At 35.7% G+C, this 12,691-nt stretch overlaps 1 pseudogene; it reads left to right on the top strand.

The window, feature by feature from the left end:
* The first annotated feature begins 376 nt into the window (after nt 1-376).
* On the top strand, nt 377-2,051 carry LOC127561618 (ATP synthase F(0) complex subunit B1, mitochondrial-like; annotated as a pseudogene).
* Nucleotides 2,052-12,691: the final 10,640 nt, after the last annotated feature.

Below are 12,691 nucleotides of genomic sequence, written 5' to 3'. Positions count from 1 at the left end.
TGTCCAGGATCACATAGCTAGGAAGTGTTAAGAGTCTGAGGCCAAATTCAAACTCAGGTCCTCTTGACTTCAGGATTGTGGTCTATCCATTGCGTCACCTAGCTGCCCCCTTTACTACTTTTCTAGTCTTCTTCCTCTGCTTCTTCCCCTGTTTCACATATTCTATAATTCAAATCCAGTGGTGACTCACGCCTTCTTTCTATTTCCCAGATTCCAAGTATTGCCATTGTTGGAGTTCAATGTCTCCCTCATTTCTGCCCCCTGTTTTTTGCAAGAATTCTTTTACTTGTGTCCTTAATGTTAGTGTCTGCTCTCTGTTAATTATTTCCATTTTATTCTCACATTATCTTCATGATGTTATCGGTCCTATTCAAGAATGACGGATGAACAAAAACAACACATGAATATGTGCATAAGTAGATGTACCTATATGAATATAAAAACATTCAATCAACTATATACAAATAAGATATATGTATATTTATTTGTATATATTACAAAGTACTTTACATATGATACATGTATATCTTGTGCATAATTAATGTATTTTGTTTTCTCTTTGGATTATTAGGGATGATTTTTACCTTTCTCTATATTTATCTGATTATATTATCTGTATCTATCTATCTATCTATCTATCTATCTATCTATCTATCTATCTATCTAATTCTCTGTATTCGTGCTAAAGAGGCAACTCAACAGATCCTGACACAACAGACTGTCCTGGCTGACTTGGCATACTGCCAGTGCTCTTGCTCTAGTGCTCAAGAACCCCACTCAGATGCTCCAGGGGAGCTTCAGGTAACCAGAATTTTTCACACAGCTTCCCTCCATCTGACTCCTTTGCCTCCTCTTCCTGACAAGGAGGGAAAGTTTGTCATGGATTGATTTCTGAAGAGTTCTTTTAGTTTATGTATCCTGAAACTGGAGTTACAGGTCCTTACATATTGGGCACAGGACATATCCTGTATTTTCTCTCCAAGGAAATCTGTGTTATAATTGCTGATACATCTGCTGCCATGTCAACATTGAGGCTCTTCATCTATATATTTAAAAAATATGGTGCCTCTATAGCAGCTTTTGCTGATGAACTCAGAGAGGACCAGATGGCTGAGGCAGAAGGGCTTAAAAGGCCTCCATAAAAAATATCCAAGATGCAATTGACTTGGAAAAGAAACAGCAAGCTCTCGTTGCTAAGCATCACTACCTTTTTAATGACCAGGGGAGCAATATTTTCATGACATTAGAAATCTCTTACTGTGAGAGAGTGCACAATACATGCATAGATCTGAAGAACCACCTGGACTACCATATCTCAAAGCAGAACATGTGATGCAAAGATCAAGAACGTATGATCTTATAGGTGGAGAACCACGTGATGTAGAGCATCTCTGATCAACAGGAAAAGGAAACAATAGCAAGGAGCAAGAATGCATGAGTTCATAAGTGGAGAACCATGTGGTGAAGACCATTTCTGCTCAAGAGGAAAAGGAGACAATTGCAAGGAGCAAGTATGCATGATCTCATGGGTGGAGAACAATGTGGTAAAGAGCATCTCTGCTCAACAGGAAAAGAAAACAATTGCAAGGAGCAAGAACATATGATCTCATGGGTGAAGAACCACGTGGTGAAGAGCATCTCTGCTCAATAGGAGAAGGATGCAATTGCAAGGAGTACAAACACATGTTCTCATGGATGGAGACCCATGTAGTGAAGAGAATTTCTGAAAACAGAAAAAGGAAACAATTGCCAAGTGCCTCACAGACCTGAAGTTACTAGTAATGTATCTTTCAGTATTTAGCACAGTGCCTAGCACATAGAAGGTCCTTAATAAATGTTTGTTGACTTAGTTTATGAAAGACAGTAAGCTTCTGGTGTGCAATTCTATCTATAAGATTCTATGTAACTAGAATTCTGTAGGTGCTAAGCAGTTTTTAGCCAGTAGTGATGTGTTGTCCAGTTTGTATTGAGCAAAACGTTCATGCTGCTTAAGGATAACCTTCTGTTTTTTGAAGTGTGGTGTTCCCAGCCTTGATGTTGGGAACGATTGAAGGCAAAAGTAAAAGGTGATGACAGAGGATGAGGTGGATAGATAGTTAAGTTGCTAACAATCTTCACCATAGCTTTCCTAAGCTCAAGTAGCTTCAGAGGCTCCTGTTTGTTTCTAAAATATTTTTCCTTTGTTTCTTTAAAAGTCCCTTTCGATATGACTCCCTCCTCTTACTTCTCCAGATTCATCACAACTTATTTTCCCGTATTCTGAATTCCAGACCATCTTAGCCTAACTGCTGCTCCTTGTATACATACTTTAGAAAGACTTCGGGACATGAGTAGAGAGTAGAAGGACCTGGGATGCAAGGAACCATGGGGTTCCAAAGAGACAGACATGTTTGAATGACTTGATAATAATAATAACAACATTTTACAGTGGGACCTGAACTTAAGTTATAAAATTTTTTGGTTTTATAAACATATAGAATTAGTTTGATTCAGACTTTTATTCACTGCTTCTTCAAGTCAGCAGCACCTAGACCTGATCACCATTCTCCATGTATGAAATGGTCTTCCCAGACCATGATGGGACCATCTTCTCATTCAAGACAGTGTGGGTCTCAACACAACTTACCTTTCTGGCTTTTCTGGCTCACTTATCAGTTGCTATTGTGAGATGATAGTACACTAAAACAATTTTTTGAAAAACTTGCCCTATCCCCTTCACTTAAGCAGCTGATATTTTTAGCTCAGTACTAAATTATCACTAATTTGCAGTAATTAAATTTGACCTATTATTTAACCCTATTCACCACACATTTAGTTAAAGCTTTGCTCCAATATAGACCTTCTCCAATCCTGCAGCTCTCTTTATAGAGCTTTACCCACACTATGCTCAAGGTTTCCCCTCTGGGCCTTTATAGGAGCTGTTATGTCTGCCTGAAAGATTTTCCCTCATACTCTCTCTTCATTTAAATCTAACTTATCCTATAGAGTCATTTTCCATGAGCTCAGTCCCAGTTGCAGCAGCCTATGCTGAACTCTCCCTTCCCTGAACTCTGCTACATTTATATGCAGTACTCTATTTAGAATTTATACTGATCTCTCCCCCACACTACAGCTCTTTAGGGAAGGACGTATAAACACATAAAGGATTATTACAATGGAAAAGGGGTAAAATTTGTCTTATTTTTCCCAAACAAACAAACAGATCAAGGAAGATTTAGTCTTTAGGTAAAGTCAACAAGCTAGTCAGGCAAAAAGTATTTATTAAACGGTTATCATGTGCCCAGTACTGTGCTACGTATTAGTGATACAAAGAGAGGCAAAAATCAACTTTGTCCTTAAGGAGTTTCATATTAATGGAAGAGACAATATGTAAATAACTAGGAACCTGTAAGATATAAGCAGAGTAGATGGAAGGTAATGTGAAAGAAAGAGGTATGACTCTGTTGTTCTTTGCTTGCATTGTTGTTTTTCTTCCCAGGTTATTTTTACCTTCTTTCTAAATTCGATTTTTTCTTGTGCAACAAGATAACTGTATAAATATGTGTACACATATTGTATTTAACATATACTTTAACATATTTAATATGTATTGGTCTATCTGCCATCTAGGGGAGGAGGTGGAGGGAAGGAGGGGAAAAGCTGGAACAAAGTGTTTGCAAGGGTCAATGTTGAAAAATTACCCATGCATATATTTTGTCAATAAAAAGCTATAATAATAAAAAAAAAGAGGCATGAAGGGAGGAAGAAACTTAAAGGACTTTTTCCAGAGGGGAAATTTTTAGCTTAGTTCTGATGGAAACAGAGGAGCTAAAAGATGGTTGTGAGAGGGCAGAGAATTCCAGTTATGATGGACTCCCATAGTAAAGACAAAGATTCAGGAGGTGGAAAGTTCTCTTTGAGGAGATGCATATGGACAATAGCTGGATTTCTGACTTTGTGGAGGTGGTAAAGTATAAGAAGATTGGAAAAGTAAGGGGAGAAATATGGATATGGTATCAATATCATATGAAAGGATTAGGGAGGCACTGGAGCCCACTGGATAGAGAGTGTCATGGTCAAACATAAGCTTTAGAAAAAATCACCTTTGAATGTAAACATAGGATGAATCAGAAAGGGAAGAATTTGAGGCAAGGAGACCAGATGGTAAACTATTACAATCGACCAAGAGTAAAAAGATGAGGGCTTAGACCCAGTATAGGTTTCTGAGATGAAGAGAAGGACCCACATATGAGAGAATTTGTGAAAGGTGAAGTTATAACAGAGAGGAATAGACTACCTTTCTTATGGTAGGCAAAGGTCTTCTTTGTGTTGGAGTTCTCAAGCAACAACCAGTTAGCCACCTTTGGGACATGTTGTAGAGATTCTTATGCAAGTCCCATATGAACTAGATGGATTGTAAGAATATGAGATTCAAAAACTTCAGCTTGTTTCTAATTATTTCATGTCCATATATTTTGTTTTTCCAACTATATTATAAGCTCTAAGAAAGCAAGGACTATGTCTCTGCTTCTTTTGTAACTCTACTCCAGTACCCTGGACTCATGTACCCAGCACAGAGTAGAGTAAATACATATTTCTTGGTTGGCTGATTGAAGTGTTCCTAAAGCTGTGCTCCAGCTGTTTCAGTAATTGGCTAGAGTGGTAGGACAATACTTATGCATTACTATAAAAATGCCTTCATTAATGGTTTAGGAGACCTGAAAACATGGTATATTTTTAAATTCTTGCCAGGTGAATATAATGCAGATACACGAGTAGGATGGGAAAGCTGGTTGAAATAAGGATGGGTAGATGGATATGTGGAAAGATCTATAGTACCCCAGATATCCTGAAGTTATCATTATTCTCAACTCTTCCTTTTGGAAAGACAGGTTATTTCCTCCTTCTCCTCCCCTCTTATAGAAAAGTTGAGAAGAGGGAACATCTGGGGAAAAATTAGTTCTAACTTGGACATATTGAGTTTGAAATGCCTATGGGACATCATCCAGCTGGAGATGTCTACTAAGTAAAAAAGGATTTGGAAATATAATTTAGGAAAGAGATGAAGGCTTTCAAATTGGTCTTCATCTGCATAGTGATAATAGTGAAATCCAGAGACACTAAAGAGATCACTTAAAGAAATAGTAATAATAGCTAGCTAATATTTATATGATGCCTATTGTGTGGCAAGCAACATGCTAGACACTTTGCAAATATTCTTTCATATGACCCTTGCAACAAACCACAAGATGTATTCTTTTTTATCTCCATTTTACAGATGAGGAAACTGAGGCAATTAATGCTTAGTGACATGCAAACACACAACCAATAAATTTCTCAGGCTGCATTTGAACTCAGGTCTTTTTGATTTCAGGCCCTGCCTGAAATCTATCCATTCCCCCAGCTAGCTATACAGAGATGACAAGAGAGTCCCTGGACAAAGTCCTGAGTCAGAGTGAGTTGGGCATGTGTGGTGAGAACAATATCTTAACCCCCTGTCCTAATGTAAGTTAAGCTATTTTTTCCCCCTTAAAATGATATTGAGCATGCTAGAGACTTAGTTTACTCAGAAGGCTATTGACATCACTTTGTCATCACCTGAGCATGAACAGCCATGAAAAGTTCCAAGCACCCTATCTGATACTTGGCTGATGAATCATGATGGGCATCTCAGACAAGGTTGCTGCACTTAGTTGATTGCATTCTGTTTTCCTTTATATCCATCTTTCAAAAAAATATCTTTCTCCTGCCATGGCTTTGTGAATATTCTTTTGTTAATTGTCAAGTGACCTACAAGAAACTCAATTTGCTCCCATATGAATTTATACTAAGGGGCTATTCTAAGTCAAGACCAGTCCAGAAGAGCATGGATGATGATTTTGCAGAGGAGGATGGGAAGTGCTCCTCAGCTAGAAGAATCACAGCAGAGTACTGTCATAATTACTGGGTAAAGTGCCTAAAAGGAGGAGGAGGTTAACAGTGTGAAATGCTGCGGAGTCCAAGAAGGATGAGGATTGAGAAACAATTACTGGATTTAGTAATAATGGGATCACTAAAGACCTTGGAAAGAGACATTTTAGTCAAGTATTTGTGATAGAGGTCAGATTGCAAAGTTTTTAGAGAAAATAGAGGCAATAAATAATAGCTTTTAAAAAGAAATTTGGCTTAGATGGAGAAAAGATTCTGGTTGATAGCTTGAAAGGATGGTAGGATGAACTAAGAAGATTTTTTATGGGGCTTTTGGACATGTTTTTAAATATGAGAGTAGAAACCAGTTGATAAGGAGAAATTGAAATTAGAAATAAAGAGAAGATTGAAGGGGAAAACTCTTAGAAAAGGCGTGGGAGCATCAGAATATAATAGAAGTGTTGGTACTGACAAAAACAAAGGGATTAATTTCTTTCGGTGGGGAATTACTGTTGAGGTTACTTGTAGTGTCCCAAAACTATAGAACCGGAGAGAAGAGGAAGATCAGTCACGATGGATGGACTCATTTTTTTTTTTTTTGTTAGAATAGAAGCCAGGAAGATTTGTGTTCAAGTTCTGCTTCTGTTATGTATCACTTGAATGACAACTTAAACACTCAGTGTTTTTGACAACTTTCTAAGGGTATAAATTGCAGAGAAGATTTTGATAGAGAGCATTTTCTCATCTGAGAGGGAATCCTAATGATATCACAAGTTTAGTCCCTATATTTATAAATAGTAATTTAATTGCATTTTATATGCCAGAACTTTTCCATAAACCATTGAATTACTATTATTTTGGAGGAATGGAAATCAATCACCATTGATATTCTCTCAAAAAAAAGAAACCAGAAGACACAAAATGTTAGCAGTTCCAAGTCTAATAGTAGAGTCTCCAAGTTTTCTTTGCAAAATGAGGGAGTGGATAAGATAGATTCTATACTGTAAATGCAATATTGATGATGAGCATAAGCAAAAAGAGATGGCCACAAAGGTAATTGCAATTGATACAGTAATATTTATTTCAAAGGATGAAAAAATTTGGTTTTGTGAAGACCTCTTCTCAACCAGGGGTTCTTAAATTTGGATCCATAAATTCATGAAGAGATTTTTATCTATGAAATTGTATGGGGAAAATACATCTTTGTTTAATTAACATCCAGCTGAAACTTAGCATTTCCTTCTCTTTCTTAGAGTCATTATTCTGACCATAGCACAAAAATGGCTAAAAACTACTTCTCTAAAAGTGAGTATAGAGGAAACTGAACAACATGACAGAAAATATACCACAATGTAAAAGAGACCAGAAATTAGCGGACCACTTAAAAGCCTCAAGTTTGTTTATCATGAATATTTTTCTGCAAGAAAAAAGTTAGATCAAACTAGATATGGTGAATATTAAACAACATCATAAAAAATATTGACAGAAAGGGGTTAGTTTTTGATGAATTATTCCTGAATCAGTGTTCACATGAATTCATAGTCAAAACAAAGGATGAAATATATATGCATACTATATACAATAAAAATGTATACTATATACAAAGCTAGAAAATATTTAAGTGAAAAGACATTGTATAGAATTTCAAATAGCTTTAATCCAAACTGCTAAAAACAAGCTTTTGAAGGAAAATGGCAAGTGGATAAAGGAAATAGTAATGATTCTGATTTCCCTGAAAAATACAACTGATGAAAAAAATAGTTGCCATGATGCAGAGGCTCAGAACTCTCAAATCTCTTTGTTAAGTGGAGATACTTGAACTTAAAGACAAGAATATCTATCATATTGTAAAATATAATGAATGAAGATGGGGTAGATTGCAAGTATATTCATCTCATGAAATAGAAACAAATAGTTTAAGAAAAAACAAACTTGTACAAAATTTGTTGCAATTGAAGCCTTGAAGAGAGTCAGGAATAAGAAGGGAGATTATTCCAGGCATTAGGGGACAACTTATGTAAAGACAAGAGAAAATAATAAGTAGATGAATTTGGCTGGAGTAGGGTATGTGAAAAGAATGTATGTGTAATTAGCTCAGAAAGAGAAAGTTTAGCCACACAGATTACAAAGGGAGTTTATAATTTATTTTAGATGAAATAGTGAGTCATTGAAACATATTAAGCATGAGAGCAATGTGACCCCGTCTGTGCCTTAGGGATATACATTTAGCAGGTGCAATGGAGGATGGACTAGGAAGAGCAAAGGCTAGATGAATGGATACCAATGAGTAGAATAAAATTTGGGGTTACTTAATCACTCTTTCTCAATCATTTACCGTTCATGAACAACTGTGGATGCTAATTATAGCTACCATTTATTTTCTTCAATTCCATTTCATTCTATTTATTTATTGGTTTTTAATGGTTTTTTATCTTTCCAAATACTTATGCAGAGATAGTTTTCAACATCACCTTTACCAAATCTTGTGTTCCATTTCCCTTTCTCTCTTCCTCTCTTTCCCACTTCCTAAGACAGCAAGCAATCTGATATAGATTAAACATGTGCAATTCATCTAAACATATTTCCATATTTGTCATGCTAAGCAAAATTAATCAGCTCAAAAGGGAAAAAAAAAAACAAATGAACAAATAACAATAAAAAAGGTGAAAATACTACACTTTGATCCATATTCAGTCTCCATAGTTCTCTCTCTGGATGTGGGTAGCTCTTTCCAATAGAAGATATTGGAACTGTCTTGAATCACCTCACTGCTGAAAATAGCCAAGTCTATCACAGTTAATTATCACATAATCTTGTTATTACTGTGTATGATGTTCTTTTGGTTCTGCTCACTTCACTTCACATTAGTTCATTTAAGTCTTTCCAGACTTTTTCCTAGCTAGCATTCATATAACTTTTCACAAATGATATTTGTGTAATATTTCCACAAATAATGTCTTATTTCCTCCTCTTAACAGTCCTAGGAAATAGATGCTATTATTATGTCTATTTTACAAATGGAAAAATTGAGACAAGTGACTTGCCCAAGGTCACCCAGCTAGTATGTGTCCAAGGCTAGATTTAAACTCCAGTTTTCCTGACCCCAGGTCCAATGCTTTATTCACTGTGAGATCTAACTACTATAATTATTGTTGTAACCTATGGCTGGACAATGTGATTTTCCCCTGCATGAAATTATTTGATTTTTTAAGAGGAACAAAGAAGTGACCTTGGTCTCTTTAAACATTAACAAATGGATTTATTTGCCAAATCAATAATTCTACACTCATGCACAAATCCTTCAGATTTAAAAAATAAATAAATATGGATAAGGAACAAGCATTTATTAAGAACCTCTTATGTGCCAGACATTTGCTAAGTGATTTACAAATTTTACTTCATTTGATCTCCACAACTGTGGAAAGGAGGTACTATTATCATTCTCATTTTATGGTTGAGGAAAAGGAGGCAAATAGAGTTTAAGTGACTTATCTAGAGTCACCTGACGTGTGTTTGAGACCAGATCTAAATTCAAGTCTTACTGACTCTAGTCTCTGTATTCTTTACTCTTTGCCAACTAAATGACTTTAATATGGAAAAGGAGATAATTTAAATGAATGACTAGGGATAATGAATTTATAATTTTTCCCATTGTCAGCTATGGCAAAAAAACTTTCATCATAAAACACTTAGCCTTTTCAACATTTTTTCATATTCTTTAGAAATTTCATTTATTCTATATACTACTCATATTCATCCTATTTCCCTGTACCACCCTGACACTGAGCATGGTGGATAGAGCAGTAGATGTGAGGTCAGAAAGAACAGGGTTTATATTCTTAATTCTGACAATTACTAACTGACCATGAGCTTGTGTTACATAACTTCAGAGGGCCCCAGGACCCTTATTGTAACTGGTAGAAGGAGGTATAGATGATACAGAGATATAGATCAGCTTGTGATATCTAAAACCCTTAAATATTGAAGTCTATACTTCATTTCCCCCTGTAACAAGTACATACATTTGTTCTTAAAGACTTTATTAAGGCAATTTAATTGAATAATACATTCCAAGATATAACAAAATGCAATTGGCATGGATTTAATTTATATATAAAATGAAATTTCTTTTTCTTCATTAAAATTCTAGTAGGGCATTCTTAAAACCCAAACCTTTCCTTAAATTATAACTATGGCCTATGTAAACTAGTAAATAAATTCAAATTAATAGGTATTTTAGGGCTTACAGTATGCAGAACACTGTGTAAAGCTCCAGGGGGCAGATGGCTAAATAATAGTTGGTACTGCCCTCATATAGCTATCTGCCATCTTTATTTGCCATGTCAACTACTAAAAATTGACTTGATGGCATGGACAATTGTGGTTTAAATGTACCTGTTGACCCTGAAATCTGGATGGAAGAGACAAATAAAGAATGTCCATCAATATTTGTGATTTAAACAGAAATCCCATCTTCACCCAAGGGGGGTATTGCAACAGTGACTCATGTGTGTTTTGAATACAATTGCCTATCCCTTGCTTTAAGAGAACTGAAAAAGGGAGATTTATGATAACAACATCCATCTACATCCCAAGCTGAGCTTCACAATGTATTTCTCATAGCAGGCTGGTTCTACAGCTATTTCTTTCAGACAATTCCTTGCTTTCTGCTAGAAGGGATTGCTTCTTTCTGTAGTAATAATCAGAAGAAGGCAAAACACTGAGAGTTTGGGGATATGTCAGTCAATTAGATTTTTTTAATAATAGCTTTTTATTTTTCAAAATAAATGAAAAATAGTTTTCAATATTCACCCTTAGGAAACCTTGTATTCCAATTTTTTTCTCCATTCTTCTCCCCTATCCTCCTCCCCTAGACAACAAACAATCCAATATAGGTTAAATATGTGTGATTCTTCTAAATATATTTCCATATTTGTCATGTGGAAGAGAAATCAGATAAAAAGGGAAGAAACATGAGAAAGAAAACAAACAAACAAAAACAACAAAAAGGTGAAAATACCATGCTTTAATCCACATTCTGACTCCATGATTCTCTCTCTGGAGGTGCATGGCACTTTCCATCACAAATCTATTGGAATTGCTTTGAATCATCTCATTGTTGAAAGGATCCAAGTCCGTCATAGTTGATCATCACATAATTTTATTGCTGCTATGTATGATGTTCTCTTGGTGCTATTCACTTAGCATCAGTTCATGTAAATCTCTCTAAGTGTTTTTTAAATTAGCTTGCTGATCATTTCTTATAGAACAACAATATTCATTACATTCATATGCCATAACTTGTTTAGCCATTCCCCAATTGATAAACATCCACTCAGTTTCCAGTTCTTTGCCACTACAAAAGGACTGCTTTTTGTACACATGGGACAAACTCCTTCAGAGAACTCTATGTCACTGAAATCCAGTCACAGCAAGGCCCCATCATGATTGAAAGACTTCAGGTACAAGCCTGACAATAGACTGTATATTGTTTTTGAGGAATAATCTTATTCAGTTTGCAGTTTTATCAGTCACATGTTTGGCTATTAGGAGTTGATTTTTTTGTTAAAGTAACTTAAGAAAATCCTCTATTAGGGCATAAGGTAGTTAGGTGTTGCAGTGGATAGAGCAGAGGGACTGGAATTAGAAAGATCTAAGTTCTAATATGGCCACAAAACACTTATTAGATGTTGGTCTCTGAGCAAATCACTTAATATCTGTTTGCCTTAGTTCCTTCATCTATAAAATGGGAGTTATAATATCAATTATGTCCCAGGGCAATTTCAAACATCACATGAGATAACATTTGTAAAGTCTTAGTTAGCAAGGTGTCTGGCACATAGTAGGTGCTATATTAATACCAGCTCTTATTATCTACATCACAAATGCATACATTCCTTGAAACATTAATATATTAATCTATCAATCTGAAGAGATCTACCTCTATAGGTGCTTTGGTAGCCTTTTCAGCCCTCTCATCCTTTTTAATTTGGCCTGCCTTAACATGTTCTCTTTACTGTTTACTTTGAGAACAGAACTGTCAAATTACCAGCCCTTGAGAAAGAACTTTCAGATGGTTTTGCAGAGTGGGGGAAAATGGGAAGTTAACAATCTGACAAGAAGAGCTCACTGCTGTTCCAAGATTTACAGTCCAATTTGGTGGCTGAAATTGGTCTGACTAAAGTTTGACAGACTTCAATCTGGCATTAGAAGAGTGTTCTGAGGTATTCTGGCTGGAGACAAGTAGGCCGGGCCCAACCTTGCCCTGTATTACACAAATCACCTGGTCTTATGGTACTTTGTTTGGGAGGGGGGGTATCAAGGGAAGTCCTTGAGGGAGAGAAGTGTTCTATGAATTCCAGACCTAAGTATTACTGTCCTTTCTAATAGCTCTAAATCTACCTTGTTTGTACATCTAATAAACACCAAACAGTTGTTTCCATATGTTGTCTCCCTCATTATACTGTGAGATCTTTGAGGTCAGGAATTATTTTTATTTGTATTTCTTTGCATTCCCAGTGCTTAGCATAGTGCCTGTGATATAGATGGCATTTAATAAATATGTGTTGACTTGTTGGTATTTTCCTGTGTTTCTCTAAGAGCATTACAGAGGTTTAACTATATATGTTTGTAGTAAATTTTATTTTTCTTCCTTTCCCAATTAGGGTTGGGGGGAAGGAGAGATGTGAGAGAGAGAACATAAATTTAAAAGTAAAGTTAAATTGAATCAAAACAATTTAAAAAAGCATATCAGAATAGATATACAGGAAGGTACTCACTGATATGTTCAAATCCCTTCAGAAAT

The sequence above is a fragment of the Antechinus flavipes genome, chromosome 4 (genome assembly GCF_016432865.1).
Source record: "Antechinus flavipes isolate AdamAnt ecotype Samford, QLD, Australia chromosome 4, AdamAnt_v2, whole genome shotgun sequence".
Lineage (NCBI taxonomy): Eukaryota > Metazoa > Chordata > Mammalia > Dasyuromorphia > Dasyuridae > Antechinus > Antechinus flavipes.
Note: the sequence above shows the minus strand (reverse complement) of the source record. Positions and strands in the feature narration are given on the sequence as shown.